The sequence below is a fragment of the Triticum urartu genome, chromosome 4A, assembly GCF_056163025.1.
Source record: "Triticum urartu cultivar PI428250 chromosome 4A, HENAU_Tu73, whole genome shotgun sequence".
Lineage (NCBI taxonomy): Eukaryota > Viridiplantae > Streptophyta > Magnoliopsida > Poales > Poaceae > Triticum > Triticum urartu.
The window spans coordinates 608,922,111-608,947,902 of record NC_141876.1 but is presented as its reverse complement, the minus strand read 5'-3'; positions in this window follow the sequence as shown (position 1 = coordinate 608,947,902).

The following is a 25,792-nucleotide window of genomic DNA, read 5'->3' as shown; positions in this document are numbered from 1 at the left end:
GGAAGACGTACGACTACTTCCTCTACGTTGCGTCAACGCTTCCGCAGTCGGTCTGCGGGGGTACGTAGACAACACTCTCCCCTCTCGTTGCTATGCATCACCATGATCTTGCGTGCGCGTAGGAAAGTTTTTGAAATTACTGTGTTCCGCAACATGCTTGTCCTCAAGCAATTCAGTTGACAAACTGAAAGAAAGAAAAACTTTTACAAACTCTGTTTGCTCTTGTTGTTGTAACTATCTCAAGCCAGCATTCAAGTTTTCAGCATAGATCATAACTAACCACATTTCCAATAATTCTCAGGTCTCATAATTACTCATATCAATAGCATAATCAACTAGCAAGTCATAATAATAAATCTCGGATGACAACACTTTCTCAAAACAATCATAATATGATATAACAAGATGGTATCTCGCTAGCCCTTTCTGAGGCTGCAAAACATAAATGGAGAGCACCTTTAAAGATCAAGGACTGACTAGACATTGTAATTCATGGTAAAAGAGATCCAATCATAGTCACACCCAATATAAATTAATAGTGATGAATGCAAATGACAGCTGTGCTCTCCAGCTAGTGCTTTTTAATAAGAGGGTGATGACTCAACATAAAAGTAAATGAATAGGCCCTTCGCAGAGGGAAGCAGGGATTTGTAGAGGTGCCAGAGCTCGGTTTTGAAATAGAGATAAATTGCATTTTGAGCGGTATACTTTCATTGTCAACGTAACAACTAAGAGATGGTGATATCTTCCATGCTAAACACATTATAGGCGGTTCCCAAACAGAATGGTAAAGTTTATACTCCCCCTCCACCAACAAGCATCAATCCATGACTTGCTCGAAACAACGAGTGTCTCCAACATACATCAGGTCCCAGGGGGAGTTTTGTTTGCAATTAATTTTGATTTAGTTTGCATAAAGCATGGGACTGGGCATCCCGGTGGCCAGCCATTTTCTCGTGAGTGAGGAGTGGAGTCCACTCCTCTTGAGAATAACCCGCCTAACACGGAAGATAAGGACAACCTTGGTTGATACATGAGCTATTCGATCATACAAAACAGAATGTTTATTTGAAGGTTTAGAGTTTGGCACATACAAATTTACTTGGAACGGCAGGTAGATACCGCATATAGGAAGGTATGGTGGACTCATCTGGAATAACTTTAGGGTTTAAGGGATTGGATGCACAAGCAGTATTCCCGCTTAGTACAAGTGAAGGCTAGCAAAAGACTGGGAAGCGACCAACTAGAGAGCGACAACAGCCATGTACATGCATTAAAATTAATAAACAATGGATGCAAGCATGAGTAGGATATAATCCACCATGAACATAAATATCGTGAAGGCTATGTTGATTTTGTTTCAACTACATGCGTGAACATGTGCTAAGTCAAGTCACTTAAATCATTCAAAGGAGGATACCACCCCATCATACCACATCATAACCATCTCAATAGCATGTTGGCACAAAAGGTAAATCATTATAACTCATATCTAATCAAGCATGACACAAGCAACTACGATCTCTAATTGTCATTGCAAACATGTTTATTCATAATAAGCTGAATCAAGAACGAGGGGCTCATCATATTTACAAAAACAAAAGAGGTCGAGTTCATAGTAGCTTTTCTCATCTCAATCATCCCATCATATATCATCATAATTGCCTTTCACTTGCACGACCAAACGGTGTGAATAATAATAAGAGTGTACGTGCATTGGACTAAGCTAGAATCTGCGAGCATTCAATAAACAGGAGAAGACAAGGCAATATGGGCTCTGGGTTAAATCAACAATAATGCATATAAGAGCCACTTCAACAATTTAATCATGGTCTTCTCCTACTGACCCCCAAAGGAAAGAGAAAAAATAAAAACTATTTACACGGGAAAGCTCCCAACAAGCAAAAGAAGAACGAGAAATATTTTTGGGTTTTCTTTTTAATTACCACTACTACAGCAGAAAAGTAAACCACTACTATTTTTTTGTTTTTTCTTAAGGTTTAACAAACACACAAGAAGAAAGCGGGAAAAAGAAAATAAACTAGCATGGATATTACAATGAAAGAGTATGAGCACCGACATCTAGTAATGAGTGTGTGTGAGCATAAATGTAATGTCGGTGAGAAATACGTACTCCCCCAAGCTTAGGCTTTTGGCCTAAGTTGGTCTATTGCCAGGGATAGCCTGGTGGATACCCATAGGTGTAGCTGGGGTCGTACTGCGATGAAGAATACTTGGGATCATACTGTGATGAAGAAGAAGAATCTGACTGCCACTGGCTGACAGTCATCTCTGGATCCCAAGAATAAACAGATTGTCGTGGAGGCTCATCTTATGGTTCCTATTCTGGGGCTGGTGCAGGATTCTTGTAAGCTTGGACGGCAGCCCAGGTAACGAGGTAGGGTCATAAAAAATTAAACAAAAAGGAGCAGGCAACATAATAGTTTCAGGATAATGTTTATCAAAGTTTAACTTATATTTGAGCTCTCCATTCCTGTCCTTAACAAGAAAATCATGAGCTATCATGCTCTTATAGTCTAGATAAGCATTAGGCAACAATTTTTCTTCTTTCTCATAATGCCTAATAGCTATGTTAAAGTGTGCAGCAAGGCGAGAAGCATAAATGCCTCCAAAGATGGGGCCTTTAGTATGGTTCAGACTCAACCGCCTAGCAATAAATCCGCCCATACTGACAGTGTTGTCGCGGTATAAACCATGTAACAGAATAATAATATCAGGAACACTAAGGTTCCCACAGTTCCCATGACCAATCAAGCATCGACTAGCAAATAGAGCAAAATAGCGTAACACAGGAAAATGTATGCTAGTGATTCTTGCATCAGAAACCTTCCTGGTTTCTCCCATAGAGATAAGGTTAATAAATGGTTCCAACTCTTTACGAGGTGGTTCCTCTAAGATACCATCAGGAGGTATGTTGCAGACTGCGCAAAATTCAGACAATGGCATTTTCTTCACAATGTCATATAAATGAAACTCTACTGAAGGAGGTGACTCTTTAGGGAAAAAGTAGAAGTTTTGCACAAAAGTATTTTTGAGTAAGAGATACTATGGACGTTGGTCGCGGACGAAGTCGGTGAGGCCAGCATTCTTAATTGATGAATAGAAATCCTCATAAATCCCGGCCTCCCTCAAGAAATTATCAGAAGGCCATTCACACGGCCGGATCTCCGCGGTACGAGGCAAATTATATTTGGGCCTCTGAGCTTCTTCATTTTTTTTATCCTTTGAGCTTCGGCTCGATGAACCCCTCAAAAGTCTCCTCATTATTTTTCTGAAATAATCTGAAATTTTTAGTAACTTCAAACAAAAGTGAACCAACTTCAATAAAACTGATAGCAACTACTCCTACAAGTGCCTAGAGCCTAAATCAAGCATCAGAACTACTTGGAACCATATAAATTTGACATGCAAGCTCAAGAACATGGTCACCTATGCAGCACAAATTTGCAAAGAATAAAGCACTAGAACAAAAACTAATTGGACCAATGGAGGAGTCACATACCAAGGAACAATCTCCCCAAGCAGTTTTGCGAGAGGTGCTTTGAGCAAGGAGATCGAAAATCACAGCAAAAGTTGCTGGAACTCGTGCTTGAGTTGGTTTTTCGGGTTTGTGTGAGACAGAGGAAGAAGATGGGTGCTGGGATGAGTGGAGGAGGGCCACTGTGGGCCCACGAGGCAGGGGGCGCGCCCTAGAGGGGGGGGCGCCCACCACCCTCGTGGCCAGGTGGCAGCTCCTCCCGCGGTAATTTTTGCACAGTAAATCCTCAAATATTCCCGAAAAAATCATATTAATTTGGCATGTCATTCTGAGGACTTTTATTTTTGGGATATTTTTATATTACACGGATAAGTCACGAAACAGATAGAAAAATACTATTTTTACTTTATTTCTACTAATTAACAGAAAATATAGAGAGGGTACAGAAGGTTATGCTTCTAGTTTCATCCATCTCATGCTCATCAAAAAGAATCCACTAACAAGGTTGATCAAGTCTTGTTAAGAAACTCATTCCGATAATCAAGAAACCGGAGAAATTTCCAATAACACTAAGTTACCTCAACGGGGATATGCACATCCCCTATAATAAGTATATCATATTTCTTTTTGACAGTAGGAAGAGGAAATTCAAAACCTCCAATTATAATCGATGGAATTTTTCCAATGGAGTTGATACTATGAACTTGAGGTTGTTTCCTCGGAAAGTGTATCATATGCTCATTACCATTAACATGAAAATTGACATTGCCTTTGTTGCAATCAATAACAGCCCCTGCAGTATTAAGAAAAGTTCTTCCAAGAGTAATAGACATACTATCATCCTCGGGAATATCAAGTATAACAAAGTCTGTTAAAATAGTAACGTTTGCAACCACAACAGGCACATCCTCACAAATACCGACAGGTATAGCAGTTGATTTATCAGCCATTTGCAAAGATATTTCGGTAGGTGTCAGCTTATTCAAGTCAAGTCTACGATATAAAGAGAGAGGCATAACACTAACACCAGCTCCAAGATCACATAAAGCAGTTTTAATATAATTTCTTTTAATGGAGTAAGGTATAGTAGGTACTCTAGGATCTCCAAGTTTCTTTGGTATTCCACCCTTAAAAGTATAATTAGCAAGCATGGTGGAAATTTCAGCTTCCGGTATCTTTCTTTTATTAGTAATGATATCCTTCATATATTTAGCATAAGGATTTGTTTTGAGTACATCAGTTAATCGCATACGCAAAAAGATAGGCCTAATCATTTTAGCAAAGCGCTCAAAATCCTCATCATCCTTTTTCTTGGATGGTTTTGGAGGAAAAGGCATGGGTTTCTGAACCCAAGGTTCCCTTTCTTTACCATGTTTCCTAGCAACAAAGTCTCTTTTATCATAACGTTGATTCTTTGATTGTGGGTTATCAAGATCAACAGTAGGTTCAATTTCTACACCATTGTCATTACTAGGTTGAGCATCATCATGAACATCATCATTAATATTTTCATTAGGTTGATGTTCATTACCAGATTGTGTTTCAGCATCAGACATAGATATATCATTTGGATTATCAGGTGGTTCAGCAATAGGTTCACTAGAATTTTGCACAGTTCTATCATTTTTCTTTTTCTTCTTTTTAGAAGAACTAGAAACATCAATATTATTTCCCTGAGAATCTTGCTCGATTCTCTTAGGGTGACCTTGAGGATACAAAGGTTCCTGAGTCATTCTACCAGTTCTAGTAGCCACTCTAACAACATAATCATTTTTCTTACTATTCATTTCATCAAGCACTTCTTTTTGAGCTTTAAGCACTTGTTCTACTTGCGTGGTAACCATAGAAGCATGTTTGCTAACAATTTTAAGTTCACCTTTAATATTAGCCATATAATCACCCAAGCGTCTAATCATATAAGCATTTTCTTTTAATTTTCTACCAAAATAAGCATTGAAGTCGTCTTGCTTAAACGTAAAGTTATCAAACTCATCCAAGCACTGACTAGCAATTTTAGTAGGAGGAACTTCAGCTTTATCATATCTATAGAGAGAATTTACCTTTACTACCTGTGTCGGGATATCGGGGTCAGGAGGTTCTTCAATAAATAAAGAATTGAGATCATAAGTTTCTTCACTAGGCGGTGAATTAAGACCATGTATTTCTTTAATAGGAGGTAAATTATTAACGTCTTCAGCTTTAATACCTTTTTCTTTCATAGATTTCTTTGCCTCTTGCATATCTTCGGGACTGAGGAATAGAACACCTCTCTTCTTCAGAGTTGGTTTAGGAATAGACTCATTAATTGGAGCAGGAGCTGGCTCAGGAGCTGGCTCAGGAGGTGCCCAATTATTTTCATTTGTAACATATTATTCAATAGAATTTCAGCTTCATCCGGTGTTCTTTCCCTGAAAAGAGAACCAGCACAACTATCCAGGTAACCTTTGGAAGCATCGGTTAGTCCATTATAAAAGATATCAAGTATTTCAGGTTTCTTAAGAGGATGATCAGGCAAAGCATTAAGTAACTTGAGAAGCCTCCCCCAAGCTTGTAGGTGACTCTCTTCTTTAATTTGCACAAAGTTGTATATTTCCCTCAAAGCAGCTTCCTTCTTATTAGCAGGGAAATATTTAGCAGAGAAGTAATAAATCATATCCTGGGGACTACGCACACAACCAGGATCAAGAGAATTAAACCATATCTTAGCATCACCCTTTAATGAGAATGGAAATATTTTGAGTATATAAAAGTAACGCGATCTCTCATCATTAGTAAACAGGGCGGCTATATCATTTAACTTAGTAAGATGTGCCACAACAGTTTCAGATTCATAGCCATAAAACGGATCAGATTCAACCAAAGTAATTATATCAGGATCAATAGAGAATTCATAATCCTTATCAGGAACACATATAGGTGAAGTAGCAAAAGCAGGGCCGGGTTTCATTTTATCTCTAAGTGATTCTTTGTTCCATTTAAGTAATAATCTCTTAAGCTCATATCTATCCATGCAAGCTAAAATAGTGCCAGAAGATTCCATATCAAAAAGATAACCCTCAGGGATAACAGGCATATTTTCATCATCACTATCATCATCGTATTCAAATTCAATAATTTCTTTTTCTCTAGCCCTAGCAATTTGTTCATCAAGAAATTCACTAAGGGGCACAGTAGTATCAGGCATAGAAGCAGTTTCATCATAAGTATCATGCATAGCAGAAGTGGCATCATCAATAACATGCCACATATCGGAACAAATAGCAGAAGCAGGTTTAGGTGTCGCTAGCTTACTCATAACAGAAGGTGAATCAAGTGCAGAGCTAGATGGTAGTTCCTTACCTCCCCTCGTAGTTGAGGGATAAATTGTTGTCTTAGCGTCTTTCAAGTTCTTCATAGTGTCCAGCAGATATAAATCCCAAGTGACTCAAAGAATAGAGCTATGCTCCCCGGCAACGGCGCTAGAAATTAGTCTTGATAACCCACAAGTATAGGGGATCGCAACAGCTTTCGAGGGTAGAGTATTCAACCCAAATTTATTGATTCGACACAAGGGGAGCCAAAGAATATTCTCAAGTATTAGCAGCTGAGTTGTCAATTCAACCACACCTAGAAACTTAGTATCTGCAGCAAAGTGTTTAGTAGCAAAGTAATATGATAGTGGTGGTAGCGGCAACAAAAGTAAAGAGAGCAAAAGTAATGTTTTTGGTATTTTGTAGTGATTGTAACAGTAGCAGCGGGAATGTAAATAAGGGAGAACCAGTATACGGAAAACTCGTAGGCACCGGATCAGTGATGGATAATTATGCCGGATGCGGTTCATCATGTAATAGTCATAATATAGGGTGACACAGAACTAGCTCCAATTCATCAATGTAATGTAGGCATGTATTCCGTATATAGTCATACGTGCTTATGGAAAAGAACTTGCATGACATCTTTTGTCCTACCCTCCCGTGGCAGCGGGGTCCTATTGGAAACTAAGGGATATTAAGGCCTCCTTTTAATAGAGAACCGGAACAAAGCATTAGCACATAGTGAATACATGAACTCCTCAAACTATGGTCATCACCGGGAGTGGTCCTGATTATTGTCACTTCGGGGTTGCCGGATCATAACACATAGTAGGTGACTATAGACTTGCAAGATAGGATCAAGAACTCACATATATTCATGAAAACATAATAGGTTCAGATCTGAAATCATGGCACTCGGGCCCTAGTGACAAGCATTAAGCATAGCAAAGTCATAGCAACATCAATCTCAGAACATAGTGGATACTAGGGATCAAACCCTAACAAAACTAACTCGATTACATGATAAATCTCATCCAACCCATCATCGTCCAGCAAGCCTACGATGGAATTACTCACGCACAGCGGTGAGCATCATGAAATTGGTGATGGAGGATGGTTGATGATGACGACGGCGATGAATCCCCCTCTCCGGAGCCCCGAACGGACTCCAGATCAGCCCTCCCGAGAGGTTTTAGGGCTTGGCGGCGGCTCGGTATCATAAAACGCGATGATTTCTTCTCTCTGATTTTTTCTCTCCAAAAGCAAATATATAGAGTTGGAGTTGGCGTCGGAGGGCATCCAGGGGGCCCACGAGGTAGGGGGGCGCGCCCTAGAGGGGGGGGGCGCCCCCACCCTCATGGACAGGGTGTGGGCCCCCTGGTCTTCATCTTTGGCGAGGATTTTTTATTATTTTTTCTAAGATGTTCCGTGGAGTTTCAGGTCATTCCGAGAATATTTGTTTTCTGCACATAAAACAACACCATGGCAATTCTGCTGAAAACAGCGTCAGTCCGGGTTAGTTCCATTCAAATCATACAAGTTAGAGTCCAAAACAAGGGCAAAAGTGTTTGGAAAAGTAGATACGACGGAGACATATCAATACTCGATGCTCAATTCTTCTTTGTTGGTGGAGAAGGTGATGGTTTTGTTGATGGCGTAGGTTTGTCGTCCTTCTTCCAAGGCATAGGCTCACCATCATAGAAGGATGATCGAGTCTCCTGAAACCTCAAATATGCAGCCAAACTCATCCTCTTGAATCTATATTCATACTCACAGTTTTGATTTTTCAGGTCATAGATCCGCGCTTGGAGGTGCTCGATTTTCTCATGAAGCTTGAAGATGGCCTCCCCAATGTCCTTGACGTCCAGCTTGTGGTTGTTGGTGAACTCCGTGATCACAATGTGATTGGAATCGAGTCCACGCTCCACCATCTCCTGACACTTGAAAACCTCTTGCTCCAATGCCTCGAGTCTTGCCTCCGTGCTTCCGGTCTTCCTTGGTCCCTCAACATCGCGGATGTGCAACAACCCCTCACGCATCTCAATGGGTTGAGGGTGTTGTAGCACCTCCGCGAGGTAGGGGTTGATGGCCTTCTCGAAGAACTGGTCCTTGGGGGCACTTGAAGACGACATGACATCCTGTATCTGTCAGAAAAACAGCTCGAAACAAAGACATGAGATTTTTGCGTGATACGGGAGTCAAAACCTCCGGGAGATTATATAATGAATTTTTACCAACCAAATTACGTGTCGTGTAAGAAAACGGAGTCCGGAAAGCGCACGAGGTGCCCACGAGGTAGGGGGGCGTGCCCTCCACCCTCGTGGAGCCCTCGTGTCCTTCCCGGACTGCTTCTTATTTTTCTATTTTTATAAATATTCCAAAACAAAGAAATATTGCCTTAAAACTGTTTTGGAGTCGGTTTACTTACCGTACCACATACCTATTCCTCTTTGGAGTCTGAAACGTTCCGGAAAGTGTCCCTTATGTATTCCTCCAGGGTTACGGTTTCAATAACATTGGTTTCAACATTTATGGGATTACCTGAGATATAATGTTTGATTCTTTGACCGTTCACCACCTTCAGATTTGTGCCTTCGAAGTTGTTGACTTTTATTGCACCGGAACGATAGACCTCCTCGATAACGTAAGGACCTTCCCATTTACAGAGAAGTTTTCCTGCAAAAAATCTTAAACAAGAGTTGAATAGCAATACATAATCACCTACATTAAACTCATGCTTTTGTATCCTTTTATCATGCCATCTTTTAACTTTTTCTTTAAACAACGTGGCATTTTCGTAGGCTTGGGTTCTCCATTCATCGAGTGAGCTAATATCAAATAACCTCTTCTCACCGGCAAGTTTAAAATCATAATTGAGCTCTTTAATAGCTCAATATGCCTTGTGTTCTAGTTCGAGAGGTAAGTGACATGCTTTTCCATAAACCATTTTATACGGAGACATACCCATAGGATTTTTATATGCAGTTCTATAGGCCCATAATGCATCATCAAGTTTCTTGGACCAATTTTTTCTAGACCTATTGACAGTCTTTTGCAAAATTAATTTGAGCTCTCTATTACTCAATTCTACTTGACCACTAGACTGAGGGTGATAAGGGGATGCAATTCTATGATTGACATCATACTTAGCAAGCATTTTACGGAAAGCACCATGAATAAAATGTGAACCACCATCAGTCATTAAATATCCAGGGACTCCAAATCTTGGAAAACTAACTTCTTTAAGCATTTTAATAGAAGTGTTATGATCAGCACTACTAGTTGGAATACCTTCTACCCACTTAGTAACGTAATCAACAACAACTAAAATATGTGTATAACCATTAGAGGCAGGAAAAGGTCCCATATAGTCAAAGCCCCAATCATCAAATGGTTCAATAACGAGTGAATAGTTCATAGGCATTTCTTGACGTCTACTAATATTACCAATTCTTTGACATTCATCACAAGATAAGACAAATTTACGGGCATCCTTAAAGAGAGTAGGCCAATAAAAACCAGATTGCAATACCTTATGTGCAGTTCTATCTCGAGCATGGTGTCCTCCATAAGCTTCGGAGTGACATTTGCGTAGGATCTGTTCCCGTTCATGCTCAGGTACACAACGTCTAATAACACCATCTACTCCTTCTTTATAAAGATGTGGATCATCCCAAAAGTAATGCCTCAAATCATAGAAGAACTTTTTCTTTTGCTGGTATGTGAAATTGGTGGTATGAATTTGGCAACAATGTAATTAGCATAATCAGCATACTGATACGTCTCCAACGTATCTATAATTTTTGATTGCTCCATGCTATGTTATCTACTGTTTTGGGCAATATTGGGCTTTATTATCCACTTTTATATTATTTTTGGGACTAACCTATTAACCAGAGGCCCAGCCCAGAATTGTTGTTTTTGCCTATTTCAGTGTTTTAAAGAAAAAGGAATATCAAACGGAGTCGAAACGGAACGAAATCAACTGGAGAAGTTATTTTTGGAAGAAAGCTACCGGATGGACTTGGACCCCACGTCAGGAGCCAAGGGAGGTGCTCATGAGGGTGGGGGCGCGCCCCCCTGCCTCGTGGGCCCCCCGAAGCTCCACCGACGTACGTCCTACACCCATATATGCTCACGTGCCCTAAAACTTCTAGAACAGACAATAGATCGGGAGTTCCGCCGACAGAAGCCTCTGTAGCCACCGAAAACCAATCTAGACCCATTTCGGCACCCTGCCGGAGGGGGAATCCCTCTCCGGTGGCCATCTTCATCATCCGGCACTCTCCATGACGAGGAGGGAGTAGTTCTCCCTCGGGGCTGAGGGTATGTACCGGTAGCTATGTGTTTGATCTCTCTCTCTCTCGTGTTCTTGAGGTGATATGATCTTGATGTATCGTGAGCTTTGCTATTATAGTTGGATCTTATGATGTTTTCTCCCCCCTCTACTCTCTTGTAATGGATTGAGTTTCCCCTTTGAAGTTATCTTATCGGATTGAGTCTTTAAAGATTTGAGAACACTTGATGTATGTCTTGCCGTGTGTATCTGTGGTGACAATGGGATATCACGTGATTCAATTGATGTATGTTTTGGTGATCAACTTGCGGGTTCCGCCTATGAACCTATGCATAGGGGTTGGCACACGTTTTCATCGTGATTCTCCGGTAGAAACTTTGGGGCACTCTTTGAGGTTCTATGTGTTGGTTGAATAGATGAATCTGAGATTGTGTGATGCATATCGTATAATCATACCCACGGATACTTGAGGTGACATTGGAGTATCTAGGTGACATTAGGGTTTTGGTTGATTTGTGTCTTAAGGTGTTATTCTAGTATGAACTCTAGGGCTGTTTGTGACACTTATAGGAATAGCCCAACGGATTGATTGGAAAGAATAACTTTGAGGTGGTTTCATACCCTACCATAATCTCTTCGTTTGTTCTCTGCTATTAGTGACTTTGGAGTGACTCTTTGTTGCATGTTGAGGGCTAGTTATGTGATCCAATTATGTTATTATTGTTGAGGGAACTTGCACTAGCGAAAGTATGAACCCTAGGCCTTGTTTCAACACATTGCAATACCGTTTACACTCACTTTTATCATTAGTTACCTTGCTGATTTTATAATTTCAGATTACAAAAACCTATATCTATTATCCATATTGCACTTGTATCACCATCTCTTCGCCGAACTAGTGCACCTATACAATTTACCATTGTATTGGGTGTGTTGGGGACACAAGAGACTCTTTGTTATTTGGTTGCAGGGTTGCTTGAGAGAGACCATCTTCATCCTACGCCTCCTACGGATTGATAAACCTTAGGTCATCCATTGAGGGAAATTTGCTACTGTCCTACAAACCTCTGCACTTGGAGGCCCAACAACGTCTACAAGAAGAAGGTTGTGTAGTAGACATCACATACCATGGAGCAGTATGAGAAGCATTTATGACATTTAATTTCCCATCAGGAAAGCTATCATCAATAGGTAGTGGGTCATCAAGCACATTTTCTAACCTAGACAAGTTGTCTGCAACGGGGTTCTCAGCTCCCTTTCTATCAACAATATGTAAGTCAAATTCTTGTAGCAAGAGAACCCATCTAATAAGTCTAGGTTTAGCATCTTTATTTTCCATAAGATATTTAATAGCAGCATGATCAGTGTGAATAGTTACTTTAGAATCAACAATATAAGGTCTGAACTTATCACAAGCAAATACAACTGCTAAGAATTCTTTTTCAGTAGTAGCATAATTTCTTTGAGCATTGTCTAGGGTTTTACTAGCATATTGAATAACGTTTAATTTCTTATCAACTCTTTGCCCTAGAACAGCACCTACAGCATAATCACTAGCATCACACATAATTTCAAAGGGTAAATTCCAATCAGGTGGCTGAACAATAGGTGCAGAGATCAATGTTTTCTTAAGTATTTCAAATGCTTCTACACAATCATCATCAAAGAAAAATGGTATATCTTTTTGTAATAAATTAGTCAGAGGCCGAGAAATTTTTGAGAAGTCCTTAATGAACCTCCTATAAAATCCGGCGTGACCAAGGAAACTTCTTATACCTTTGATGTCCTTGGGGCATGGCATCTTTTCAATAGCATCAACCTTGGCTTTATCAACTTCAATACCTCTTTCAGAAACTTTATGCCCCAAGACAATACCTTCATTAACCATAAAGTGACACTTTTCCCAATTCAAGACAAGATTAGTTTCTTCACATCTCTGCAAAACTCGATCAAGGTTGCTCAAGCAATCATAGAAGATCCATAGACGGAGAAATCGTCCATGAAAACCTCACAAATCTTTTCAAAAAAGTCAGAGAATATAGCCATCATGCATCTTTGAAAGGTAGCAGGTGCATTACATAAACCAAAAGGCATACGTCTATAAACAAAAGTACCAAAAGGGCAAGTAAAAGTAGTCTTTGATTGATCCTTGGCTGACACAGGTATTTGAGAGAAACCAAAATAACCGTCTAGAAAGCAAAAATGTGTATGTTTGGATAATCTTTCTAGCATTTGATCGATAAAAGGTAAGGGGTAATGATCCTTTTTAGTGTCCTTATTTAATTTGCAGAAATCAATTACCATCCTGTAACCTGTAATAATTCTTTGAGGAATCAATTCATCTTTACCATTAGGAACGACAGTAATACCTCCCTTCTTAGGGACACAATGGACATGAGTTACCCACTGACTATCAACAACGGGATAGATTATACCTGCCTCAAGGAGCTTTAGTTTTTCCTTTCTTACCACTTCTTTCATTTTAGGATTCAGCCGTCGTTGATGATTACGAACTGGTTTAGCATCTTTTTCCAAATTTATTTTATGTTGACATAGAGTGGGACTAATGTCCTTAAGATCATCAAGAGTATACCCAATAGCAGCACGGTGCTTCTTCAGAGTTTTCAATAATCTCTCTTCCTCATGCTCTGAAAGTTTAGCACTAATAATAACAGGATATATCTTTTTCTCATCAAGATACGCATATTTAAGAGTATCAGGCAACGGTTTAAGCACAAACACGGGATCACCCTTGGGTGGAGGAGGATCCCCTAGGATTTCAACAGGCAAATTGTGTTGCAGAATAGGTTCCTGTTTAAAGAATACTTCATTTATTTCCCTTCTTTCATCCATAAACATATCATTTTCATGGTCTAGCAAATATTGTTCTAAAGGATCACTAGGAGGTACGGCAATAGAAGCAAGACCAATAATTTCATCCTTACTAGGTAATTCTTCTTCACGGTGTTGTCTACTAAATTTAGAGAAATTAAATTCATCAGACATATCATCTAAACCGATAGTAACAACATCCTTTTTGCAATCTATCTTAGCATTAACAGTGTTTAAGAAGGGTCTTCCAAATATAATGGGACAAAAGCTACCTTGTGGGGAACCAAGAACAAGAAAATCAGCAGGATATTTAGTTTTCCCACACAAGACTTCAACATCTCTAACAATTCCCATTGGTGAAATAGTATCTCTATTGGCAAGTTTAATTGTGACATCAATATCTTCTAACTCAACAGGTGCAATATCATGCATAATTTCTCTATATAGGTCAATAGGTATTGCACTAGCACTGGCACCCATATCACATAAGCCATGATAACAATGATCTCCTATTTTAATAGAAATAACAGGCATGCCTACCACAGGTCTAGGTTTATCTTTAGCACAAGGTTTAGCAATTTCTAGCAGTTTCATCATAGAAATAAATAACATGCCCATCAATATTATCAGCCAAAAGATCTTTAACAATAGCAATATTAGGTTCAACTTTAACTTGCTCAAGAGGTGTATATGTTCTAATATTGCTTTTACGAACCACAGTTGAAGCTTTAGCATGATCCTTTATCCTAACAGGGAAAGGTGGATTCTCAACATAAGAAGTAGGAACAATAGGATCATTATAAGTGATAGTCTTTTCTTCAACTTTAATAGGTGCAGCTACTTTTACTTCTATGGGAGGATGATATTTAAACCACTTCTCCTTGGGGAGATCAACATAAGTAGCAAAAGATTCACAGAAAGAAGCTACTATCTCAGAGTCAAGTCCATATTTAGTGCTAAATTTACGGAAAACATCGGTATCCATAAAAGATTTAACACAATCAAACTTAGGTGTCATACCTGACTCCTTACCTTTGTCGAGGTCCCAATATTTAGAGTTGCATTTAATTCTTTCCAATAAATCCCATTTGAATTCAATAGTCTTCTTCATAAAAGAGCCAGCACAAGAAGTATCGAGCATGGTGCGATTGTTATCAGAAAGCCGAGCATATAAATTTTGAATAATCATTTCTCTTGAGAGCTCATGATTGGGGCATGAATATAACGTTGATTTAAGCCTCCCACAAGCTTGAGCGATGCATTCTCCTTCGCGAGGCCAAAAATTATATATATATATATATAAAATTGCGATCACGATGAACAAGATGCATAAGATAAAACTTCTGATGAAATTCCAATTTCAATCGTTTGTAGTTCCATGACCCCGTATCATCACACAGCCTATACCATGTCGATGCATCTCCCTTCAAAGATAAAGGGAAGACCTTCTTCTTAATAACATCTCCGGGCACACCTGCAAGCTTAAATAATCCACAAACTTCATCCACATATATTAGGTGCTCATCAGGATGCTTTGTTCCATCTCCTGCAAAAGGATTAGCTAGCAGTTTTTCTAACATACCCGAAGGAATTTTGAAGCAGACATTTTCAGTAGGTTCAGTAGGTTGAGGAGCAACTCTTTGCTCTACTGGTCGGTGTGAAGGTACCCCGAACAAGCCCCTCAGAGGATTACTTTCCATAGTAACAAGTGACAGTAAATTTTAGCACACTATATAAATTTTTCCTTACCAAATTCCACCTACCAAAGGCGCTTCACTCCCCGGCAATGGTGCCAGAAAAGAGTCTTGATGACCCACAAGTATAGGGGATCTATCGTAGTCCTTTCGATAAGTAAGTCTGTCGAACCCATATAGCAGAAGTTTCGTCCGAGGAGATGGCTTATGATTTTTTCCTCATCGAAAGACTCCATATAGCAGAAGATGGCCATCAGAGGGCCGCCAGGGGGCCCACGAGGTAGGGGCGCGCCCCCCACCCTCGTGGGCAGGGTGTGGCCCCCCTGGTGAACTTCTTGCGCTCAGTATTTTTTATATATTCTGAAAATGTCTTCCGTGAAGTTTCAGGACTTTTGGAGCTGTGCAGAATAGGTCTGTAATATTTGCTCCTTTTCCAGCCCAGAATCCCAGCTGCCGGCATTCTCCCTCTTTATGTAAACCTTGTAAAATAAGAGAGAATAGGCATAAGTATTGTGATATAATGTGTAATAACATCCCATAATGCAATAAATATCGATATAAAAGCATGATGCAAAATGGACGTATCATCCCTCCTCTTCAGAGATGCACCTTTGGAGAACACCAGTAGTGCTTTTCTTGTATAGTTCACCTTTGTGAACTTTATAGGCTTTCGAACGCCGGACTATGCGACGCACCTCATTTTGATCATTGAGGAGCTCCTGCCTATTAAGGTAGGCCAGGAAGGGTTCGGTCCAAGGGGTGATGACTGCCATAATCTCATGAGCCGAAGGTGTCATCCTTATATCCGGACCCCCGATGACATATGTATTGAGTTCGGCTGGTGGGTAGGGATGGCAATGGGTCGGGTTTGGGGCGGGCGGAGCTGGTCCAAATCCAACCCATGACCCATCTTCCCACCCTCTGCCCATCCACCAAATTATCCATGGGCACAACTTGTGCCCATGCCCAAACCCACTGGATACCCGCATACCCATGGAGCTCCATGGGCATAGAAAAGTCAGCATGAAGCCTTCCCAAAGATCAAATTAACTCATCATCATTCACTCACAAATGACAACATAAGATACATGCATAAATAGGAAACAAGTAATACGATGAGTCCTTAAGTGTGACATACCAGAGGTTAATTCTGCAGCATATAGCTCATGGCACAAGTTACATATTTCCTGCCATTTCCCATTGATTCGCTCTTTCTACTATCACTAGCATATGGCCCCACATGTCATATGGGTATCCATTGGATATCCACGGAGCACAAACTATAACCATGCCTAACCTGGCTGTTGGTGGGTATCCATATCCATGGACCCATGGGCGAAAATGTGCTCCATACCCTTGCCCAACCGGGTCGGGTATCCATGGGTATCCAGATCCATGGATAAAATTGCCATCCCTACTGGTGGGGGTGTGATCGGGTCTGAACTAGCGTCTCCGCTCTCGTCTTGCCATACCAAGGATGGCTTAAACAACCTTTCTACAAAGGTGTTAGGCAAGACTGGGTCGCTCTTGATTGCTGTCCCAAGCAACATGATGAAATTCGAGCCCCTCGAACCGAGCCGATATTTTTAATATGGCATTTCGATAAGCTGCCATTTTGGATCCTTCGCATCAAATTCTCCGTTTACCTGAGATATTACGAGGTTTGAATCTCCACGCACCTCTAGGCGTTGTATGCCCATGGATACGGCCATGTGGAGACCATGCAATAGCACCTCATATTCGGCAACATTGTTTGAGTCCGTATACATGATTTGTAGTACGTAGCGGACTGTGTCTCCTATGGGGGATGTCAGGATGACGCCAGCCCCCAGTCCGGCTAGCATTTTCGAGCCGTCGAAATACACGGTCCAGTGGGAGTATGACCCGTACTCTTTAGGGAGTCTAGCTTCCGTCCATTCCGCGACAAAGTCAGCCAACGCCTGAGATTTAATAGCTCGGCGTGGTTTGTATGTTATTCCGAACGATAAGAGCTCGATGTCCCACTTGGCTATGCGGCCTGTGGCATCCTTGTTGTTTATAATTTCATTAAGTGGTACTTCGGATGCCACTGTAATCGAACACTCTTGAAAGTAGTGCCGGAGCTTCCGAGATGCCATGAATACCGTATAGGCGATTTTTTGATAGTGAGGGTATCATGACTTGCATGGTGTAAGAACCTCTGATACGTAGTAGACTGGTTTTTGGACAAGGAATTTGTGTCACTCTTCCTCTCGTTCAACGACGAGCACAGCACTCACAACCTGATGGGTTGCTGAGATATAAAGCAGCATGGGCTCGCCAACACTTGGTGCAGCTAGGATTGGATTGCCCGCTAATAGAGTCTTTATTTCTTCCAGGTCGGCTGTGGCTGCATCCGTCCATTCAAAGTTGTCTGTGCGCCTTAGCAGTCTATAAAGTGGTAATGCTTTTTCCCCCCAGTCTGGAGATGAAGCGGCTTAAGGCCGCTACGCACCCTGCTAGCTTTTGTACTTATTTGAGGTCTGTTGGCGTAGCCAGCTGCGACAAGGCTCGGATTTTAGCTGGGTTTGCTTCAATTCCTCTATGGGAGACGATAAACCCTAGTAGCTTTCCGGCCGGAACACCGAAGACACATTTTTCCGGATTGAGCCGTATGTCATATGTTCGGAGGTTATCGAACGTGAGGCGGAGATCATCCACCAGTGTTTCGATGCGTTTAGTCATGATGACTACATCATCCACATATGCCTCCAGTGTCTTGCCAATTTGTTTCTCTAAGCATGTCTGAATCATGCGTTGATACGTGGCACCAGTGTTTTTTAGCCCAAAGGGCATAGTGTTGAAGCAGAAGGGCCCGTACGGAGTGATAAACGTCATTGCAGCCTGGTCGGATTCCTTCATTTTTATCTGATGGTATCCGAAGTATGCATCGAGGAAGCATAATGAATCATGTCTTGCCATTGTGTCGATGATCTGATCAATGCGGGGCAATGGGAAAGGATCCTTATGGCAAGCCTTGTTTAAGTCTTTGAAGTTGACACAAAGGCGCCAGGATTTATCCTTCTTTGGTACCATGAACAAATTGGCTAGCCAATCCGGAAGTTTAATTTCTCTGATGAATCCGACTTCTAGTAACTTGCCCAGCTCCTCCCCCATAGCTTGTCTCTTGGGTTCGGAAAATCGTTGCAGTGATTGCTTGACCGGTTTGAACCCTTTGATGATGTTGAGACTGTGTTCGACCAGCCTACGTGGGATCCCGGGCATATCTGAAGGATGCCAGGCGAATATATCCCAGTTTTCTCGTAGGAATACATGCAAAGTGGCATCTACCGTTGGGTACAGTTGTGCTCCAATGGATGTCGTCTTATTAGGGTTCGTCGGATGCACCTGAAATTTGATAATTTCATCTGCTGGCTTAAAGGAGGTAGATTTAGATCTTTTTTCAAGGATTACGTCATCCTTGCCCACCATGGATCGTAATGTGGTTAATTCTTCGCCCGCAAAGGCTTCGGATAGTGCCTCGAGGGCCAAGGGTGCGGTTTTGTTTTCGGCACGAAGTGCTCTGTCCGGATCACTTGTAAGTGTGATTATTCCATTGGGCCCTGTCATTTTAAGCTTCATGTACCCGTAATGTGGTATGGCCTGAAAGCGTGAGAAAGTGTCTCGCCCTAGAAGGGCGTCGTATCCGCTGTTGAAGGGGACAATATGGAAGAGTAGCTCTTCTAACATGTAGTTCTCAGGTGTGCCGAATACTACGTCGAATTTAATACTTCCCGAACACCGGGCTTCCCGGCTGGGGACAATTCCTCGAAAGGTTGTCTTACTTTGCTCAATGCGGGTTTTATCGACCTGCATTTTTTCGAGTGTGTCCTCGTATATGAGGTTAAGTCCACTGCTGCCGTCCATGAGTACTTTAGTGAGGCGAAAGCCGTCTACTATTGGATTTAGTACAAGAGCGGCTGGGGCTCGGACTGGTCGGACCCGTGGTTCATCATCGACATTGAAAGTAATTGTTGCGTCGTTCCATGGGCTTACAACGGTTATTTGATGAACCTCAGCGAGTTCGCGAAGTGCTCTCTTGCGCCGATTATTGGAAGAGAAGGTCTCGAAGACCATGAGGGCGTTGAAGTCGTCCTCCTCTGGAGTTGCGGTGGCGAGGATGGCTTCACCGCTTTTAGCTACCTGTCGGAGTACCCAGCACACTCGGAGGCTGTGAGTTTGGGATCATGCCAGGGGTCTCATGTATCGGGTAAGGTTTATCTAAGATTTCATCTAGAACGGATCTGTATCCCGCGAAGGGTTTATTTTTCTTGCCGACGGGCGTGTGATCGGATGCCCTGCTAGGGTATGTTCGTTTTGCTTTAGAGGCATATCGCCCGAAGACGGACTGATCCAGATGGGTGTTTTAGGCCTTCCAGGTGCTTTCCATTGCGCAATGTTTTCATAGTAAGCGCGACAACTCTGTGAAACTATGTACGCAACGGCGGTTGAGGGCGTTCAAGACCCCCTCGTCCATGCAATTGTGGTGAAAGACCTGAACCACGTCGTCGTTGCAACAGTCCTTAATCTTGTTTTTAACAAGTAAGAACACGGCCCAGAAGTGATGCACCCTCTCCCGAGGTTCCTGCCATACGTACATTAAGTCACATATGTCTGGAGGGCTAGAGTTACTTGGAGAGTATTGATTGTGGTGGGTGGGTGTGGCAAAATACGACTCCCGGCCTAATACAATATCTGGGGTTTGCAAAACCTCCGGCGCATACAACTCGGGCCTGGCAGGATCTGAGCGTTCCCCGGGCTCCGTGCCTGTCCCTGAGCTCGAAAGATGCAGAGTCCTGCCCGAAGGAAGGATGTTCGGCTCAAAGGGTTCGTAGATCCGAACACAGTCGGTCTCTGGTTCAAGAGGAGAAGTATCTTCGGTGCGTTCCTCGACAGCCGCCACCAGGTGAGTGATCAGGGTGGAATTGTCTTCCCCCTGGTCGGTTTTAGGCCTGATCCGATCATTGGACACTGAAAACCCTAGGGCCGCGATGCGATCTAGCAACTCATTTAAGGACGAGGTATCTGTCAGATTCCGTTTTCGGAGTGTTCGCAGCTGATTTTGGAGTGATGCTTGATGTCTGCAGGGGACGCGGTCGACTTAACGGCCATGCGGGCGCATATGGAGAACCCGCTGAGCTGGAGGACTTGGCCAAGAGCCAGGCTTTTTCTAGAGGTGATGTCGTCGTTAATGACGAGACGAGCCACCGATTGCTTCTCGCGAATACACAATAGAGCTCTCAATAAAAGCACCATTGTCGGTGTCAAAACAGGAAGATATCGGGTAGGGGGGCCCAAGCTGCGTATCTGAGGATTGGTGGTAGCAGGGGGAGACAAGGACACGATGTTTACCCAGGTTCAGGCCCTCTTGATGGAGGTAATACCCTACTTCCTGCTAGATTGATCTTAACGTGTATGGGGATTACAAGAGTTAATCTATCTCGAGATCGTATTGGCTAAACCCTAGAAGTCTAACATGTGGTTGTTCTATTAGCCTCTACGGACTAAACCCTCCAGCTTATATACACGTTGGGGGGGGGCCTAGGGTTTGTATAGAGATGACTTGAGGAGGAAGGAATCATTACATCCAGCATATATGGGAGCCCAACCGGACACGAGGGATGACCTTCTGCTTTTATCTTCACGGCCCATCAGTCTGGCCCACCTTCCGTAGTCCGGAATCCTGAGGACCCCCAAATCCAGGACTCCCTCAACAGCGGCCCCCCTTTGTTCGGAATCGTTGCATGGAAAACAAAAAAATTCTACGCACACGCAATGATCTTTCCATGGAGATGCATAGCAACGAGGGGGGGAGTGTGTCTACGTACCCTCGTAGATCGTAAGCGGAAGCGTTTCACAACGCGGTTGATGTAGTCGAACTTCTTCGTGCTTCAACCGATCAAGTACCGAACGCACGACACCTCCGCATTCTGCACACGTTCAGCTCGGTGACGTCCCACGCCTTCTTGATCCAGCAAGACGTCGAGATAGTAGATGAGTTCCGTCAGCACGACGGCGTGGTGACTGTGATGGTGAAGTCATCTCTGCAGGGCTTCGCCTAAGCACTACGAAAATATGACCGGGGTGTAAACGGTGGAGGGGGGCGCCACACACGGCTAACAATTGATCTGGGGTGTGCTAGGGCACCCCCCACATATATATAGGTGGGAGGGGGAGGGGAGGCTTTTAGGAGGAGCTCCAAGTAGTCTGAATCCTACTTGGGGTCCTCCCCTTGGTCGCACCCCCATGTCATATTTGTCGGAGGGGGAAGGAAAGAGGGGGAGAGGGAAGGAAGGGGGAATCCCATTCCTCTCTTTCCTTTCCCTTCCCCTCTTTTCTTCTCCTCCTAGGCCGGCCCATATGGGGGGCGCACCAGCCCGATAAGTACCCGGTACCCCCGAAAAACACTTCCGATGTCCGAATACCATCATCATATATACCAATCTTTACCTCTCGACCATTTCGAGACTTCTCTCCATGTCCATGATCTCATCCGGGACTCCGAACAACATTCGGTCACCAAATCACATAACTCATATAATACTATATCGTCATCAAACGTTAAGCGTGCGGACCCTACGGATTCAAGAACTATGTAGACATGAACGAGACACCTCTCTGGTCAATAACCAATAGCGGAACCTGAATGCCCATATTGGCTCCTACATATTTTATGAAGATCTTTATCGGTCGAACCGTTATGACAACATACATAATTCCCTTTGTCCATCGATATTTTACTTGCCCGATATTCGATCGTCGGCATCTCCATACCTAGTTCAATCTCATTACCGGCAAGTCTCTTTACTCGTTCCGTAATACATCACCTTGTGACTAACTCCTTTAGTCATTTGCTTGCAAGCTTATGATGTGTATTACCGAGAGGGCCCAAACATACCTCTCCGATACTCGGAGTGACAAATCATAATCTCGATCTATGCCAACTCAACAAACACCTTCGGAGATACCTGTAGAGCATCTTTATGATCACCTAGTTACGTTTTGACGTTTGATAGCACACAAGGTATTCCTCCGGTATCCGGGAGTTACATGATCTCATAGTCGAAGGAATATGTATTTGACATTAAGAAAGCAATAGCAATAAAACTAAACGACCATTATGCTAAGCTAATGGATGGGTCTTTTCCATCACATCATTCTCCTAATGATGTGATCTCGTTATCAAATGACAACACATGTCTATGGTTAGGAAATCTTAACCATCTTTGACCAATGAGCTAGTCTAGTAGAGGCTTACTAAAGACACGATATTTGTTTATGTATTCATGCATGTATTTAAGTTTCCAATCAATACAATTCTAGCATTAATGATAAATATTTATCATGAATAAGAATATAAAATAACAACTTTATTATTGCCTCTAGGGCATATTTCCTTCACCCTTGCCTTAGGCCCTTCCCGTGTCTGATGGGATCGCCAACCGTGCCACTGAGCAAAACTCTCGAAGAGGCCGTAGATAGAAGGGCCGAAACCCAACCCCCGAAGCGCGTTGGGAAGCCAAGGTGCTACATCAAATCAATTAAGTAGTCTAATTGAACCGAGTCAAAAGCCTTCTTGATATCGAGCTTGAAAAGCAACATGGGGTTTTTGTTCCGGTGAAAATGTCTAGCGAGGTTGCGGACGTAGATGAGGGATGGCAATTTCGCCCATGGGTATGGGTATCCGTGGGTACCCTACCCGAAAATAGTGGGCATGGGCAAGACTTGGCAAGATTTTGTACGCATGGGTAATGGGTATCCATACCCACAAAATATATGGGTAGGGCATGGGTATGAGATTGTGCTCATGGGTAACACAATGGGTACCCAGAAAATATTAATAAATAAAAATAACTCCAATGATATGTGGGGTCTACATCCAACTCCTATTTCCCAACTCTTAATTCCTTATTACCTAAACCAACCATAGCTAATAGGCTCCCAACAACCAGTTCACACTCCTCCTATGTCCTATGTGACTCCTCGAAATGATGAAATCTTGACTCATCACCAACACACTCTCTTCCAACTCTCGAACTAGCAAACCCCAGTTCCCGTCGTCGCCTTCCACTATGTCGGCTTCCACCAACCACTTATCGTAATCCCTTGCCGGCTGGAATTGGCCACACACGGGAGGACGTCGTGTCGGTACTAGATTGATTGCCCATCATCACTTGAATATTACACTCATGTATGTACTTCTTTAAAATTTAAATTCTATATATGTTGTACCCATTGGATACCCATTGGGTATAGGATACCCGATGGGTATGGGCATGGGTGTCAATTTGTGCCCATGGGTATTGAAATGGGTGGGTATAGAAAGTTTCTATGGGTATGGGTTTGGGCAAGAGGAGGTTGCACCCACCCATACCCTACCCATTGCCATGAAATTGTCGTGGATGCTCCGCTTCTTGATGAAGGCACTCTGGGCCTGTGAGACAAGGTCATCCATGCGAACAGAGAGGCGAGTCGCCATTATTTTTGCAATAAGCTTAGCGATAGCATGGATCAGACTTACAGGTCTAAAGTCGGATATGTCTTCGACACCGTCTTTCTTGGGGATAAGCGCAATGTTGGCGACGTTTCAAAAAATGTAAATTGGGGCATGGAGGTTGGAAAAGTGGTCGACGACGGTCTTGACATCCACCTTTATGATGTCCAACATGCCTTGAAGAACGTACCCGTGAAGCCATCATGCCTCAACGCCTTATCACTCGAGAGTCAAACACAACACACCTAATCTCGTCAATGGTAAAAGGAGCTCTGATGTCCGAGAGGTCACAAGCCGGGGTGGGTAAGCTACTCCAGTTGAGATCCTTGTGCCATCGGGGGCCTTTCTTGATGATCGAGGAAAAGTGGCGGTGAATAATGTCCTTTTTGTGATTGTCATCGGTTACCCAACCCGCATTGTGCTTTAGGCGATGAATGAAAATTTTCCTCCTCCGATGGTTTACTCTCAGGTGGAAGAATCTTTTGTTAGCATCCCCTTCTTTAATGTTTGTGATTCTAGAGTTTTGCCTTTTCCGAGCCTTCTCAAGTATAGCCAAGCTGATCACGCGTCTCTTGAGCCTCGCACGGAGGTCAAGCTCCCCCAAGATGAGGGCTCGTGATTCTTGGGCAACGTCAAGGCAAAGGATATTCTCTAGAGCCATGTGGAGCTAGACTTTCCCGTTTGAGAAGAGAGTTTTACTCCACACTTTTAGCCTGATGCTAGTCTTCTTCCGCTTGTGGTGTAACACATAGTATGGCTCACATGGTTGTGATTTTCATTCCATGCCTCCTGGACAGTAGATAGGAACCCGGGCATTCTGATCCAAAAGTTCTCGAAGTTCATCCTATTGTTTCGTAGTTCATGAGAGCATGCAGGTCAAGGGGGAATGGAGAACTTGTATTACTCACATTAGACGTACTCATAATCTTGCTAATCACACTATGGCAAACTGTGGTAGGATTGATGGTCGTACAGTAGTTTGGCTAGGCTCTGCCCTGCTGTGGCTATCGAACAATGTAATAAGGATTGTAACTTTTCTTCTGAGTAATACAAGTTCTATCCCGGCAAAAAAAATGATGGATGCAATTGTTCGGGAATCTTTGCTGTAACTGGCTATGTGTGTTTTTCTGGAAGGTTTTGTGGGGCCCCGGCCCACGGACATGCATGCATGCAGCTTGATCGTACCTAAGTATGTCGGCAACCTAGCTAGCTATTGCTGAATATGTACGGTACTCCCTTCGTTCACAATTACAAGATAATTTAGATATTTTAATATGAATTACATACGGACTAAATAAGTGAATAACGATACTAAAATGTGTCTATATGCTTTGGATGCTTTGTACTTTCGGTGAACCTTTTTAAAATAGAACCAGATTGCTTTTTTCAAAAAAATAAAAATAAAATGTGTATATACATTTGGATTAGAAAAACATTAGAACATTTCATAATTGTGAACGGATGGAATACCTATTATTAGAAGCATATATGGTATTTGAATCTAACCACTGTGTAGGTAAGTGGAAGTAGGAAATAAGTTTGGCGGATGTCGAGTCGATGTGATGTGTCTCCTGGATTGGATGAATGTCACGATGTGTGTCACTCTATGTTACATATACACACATAGTCACATATAGTTGCTAGCTAGCTAGCTAGGCTCCTCTT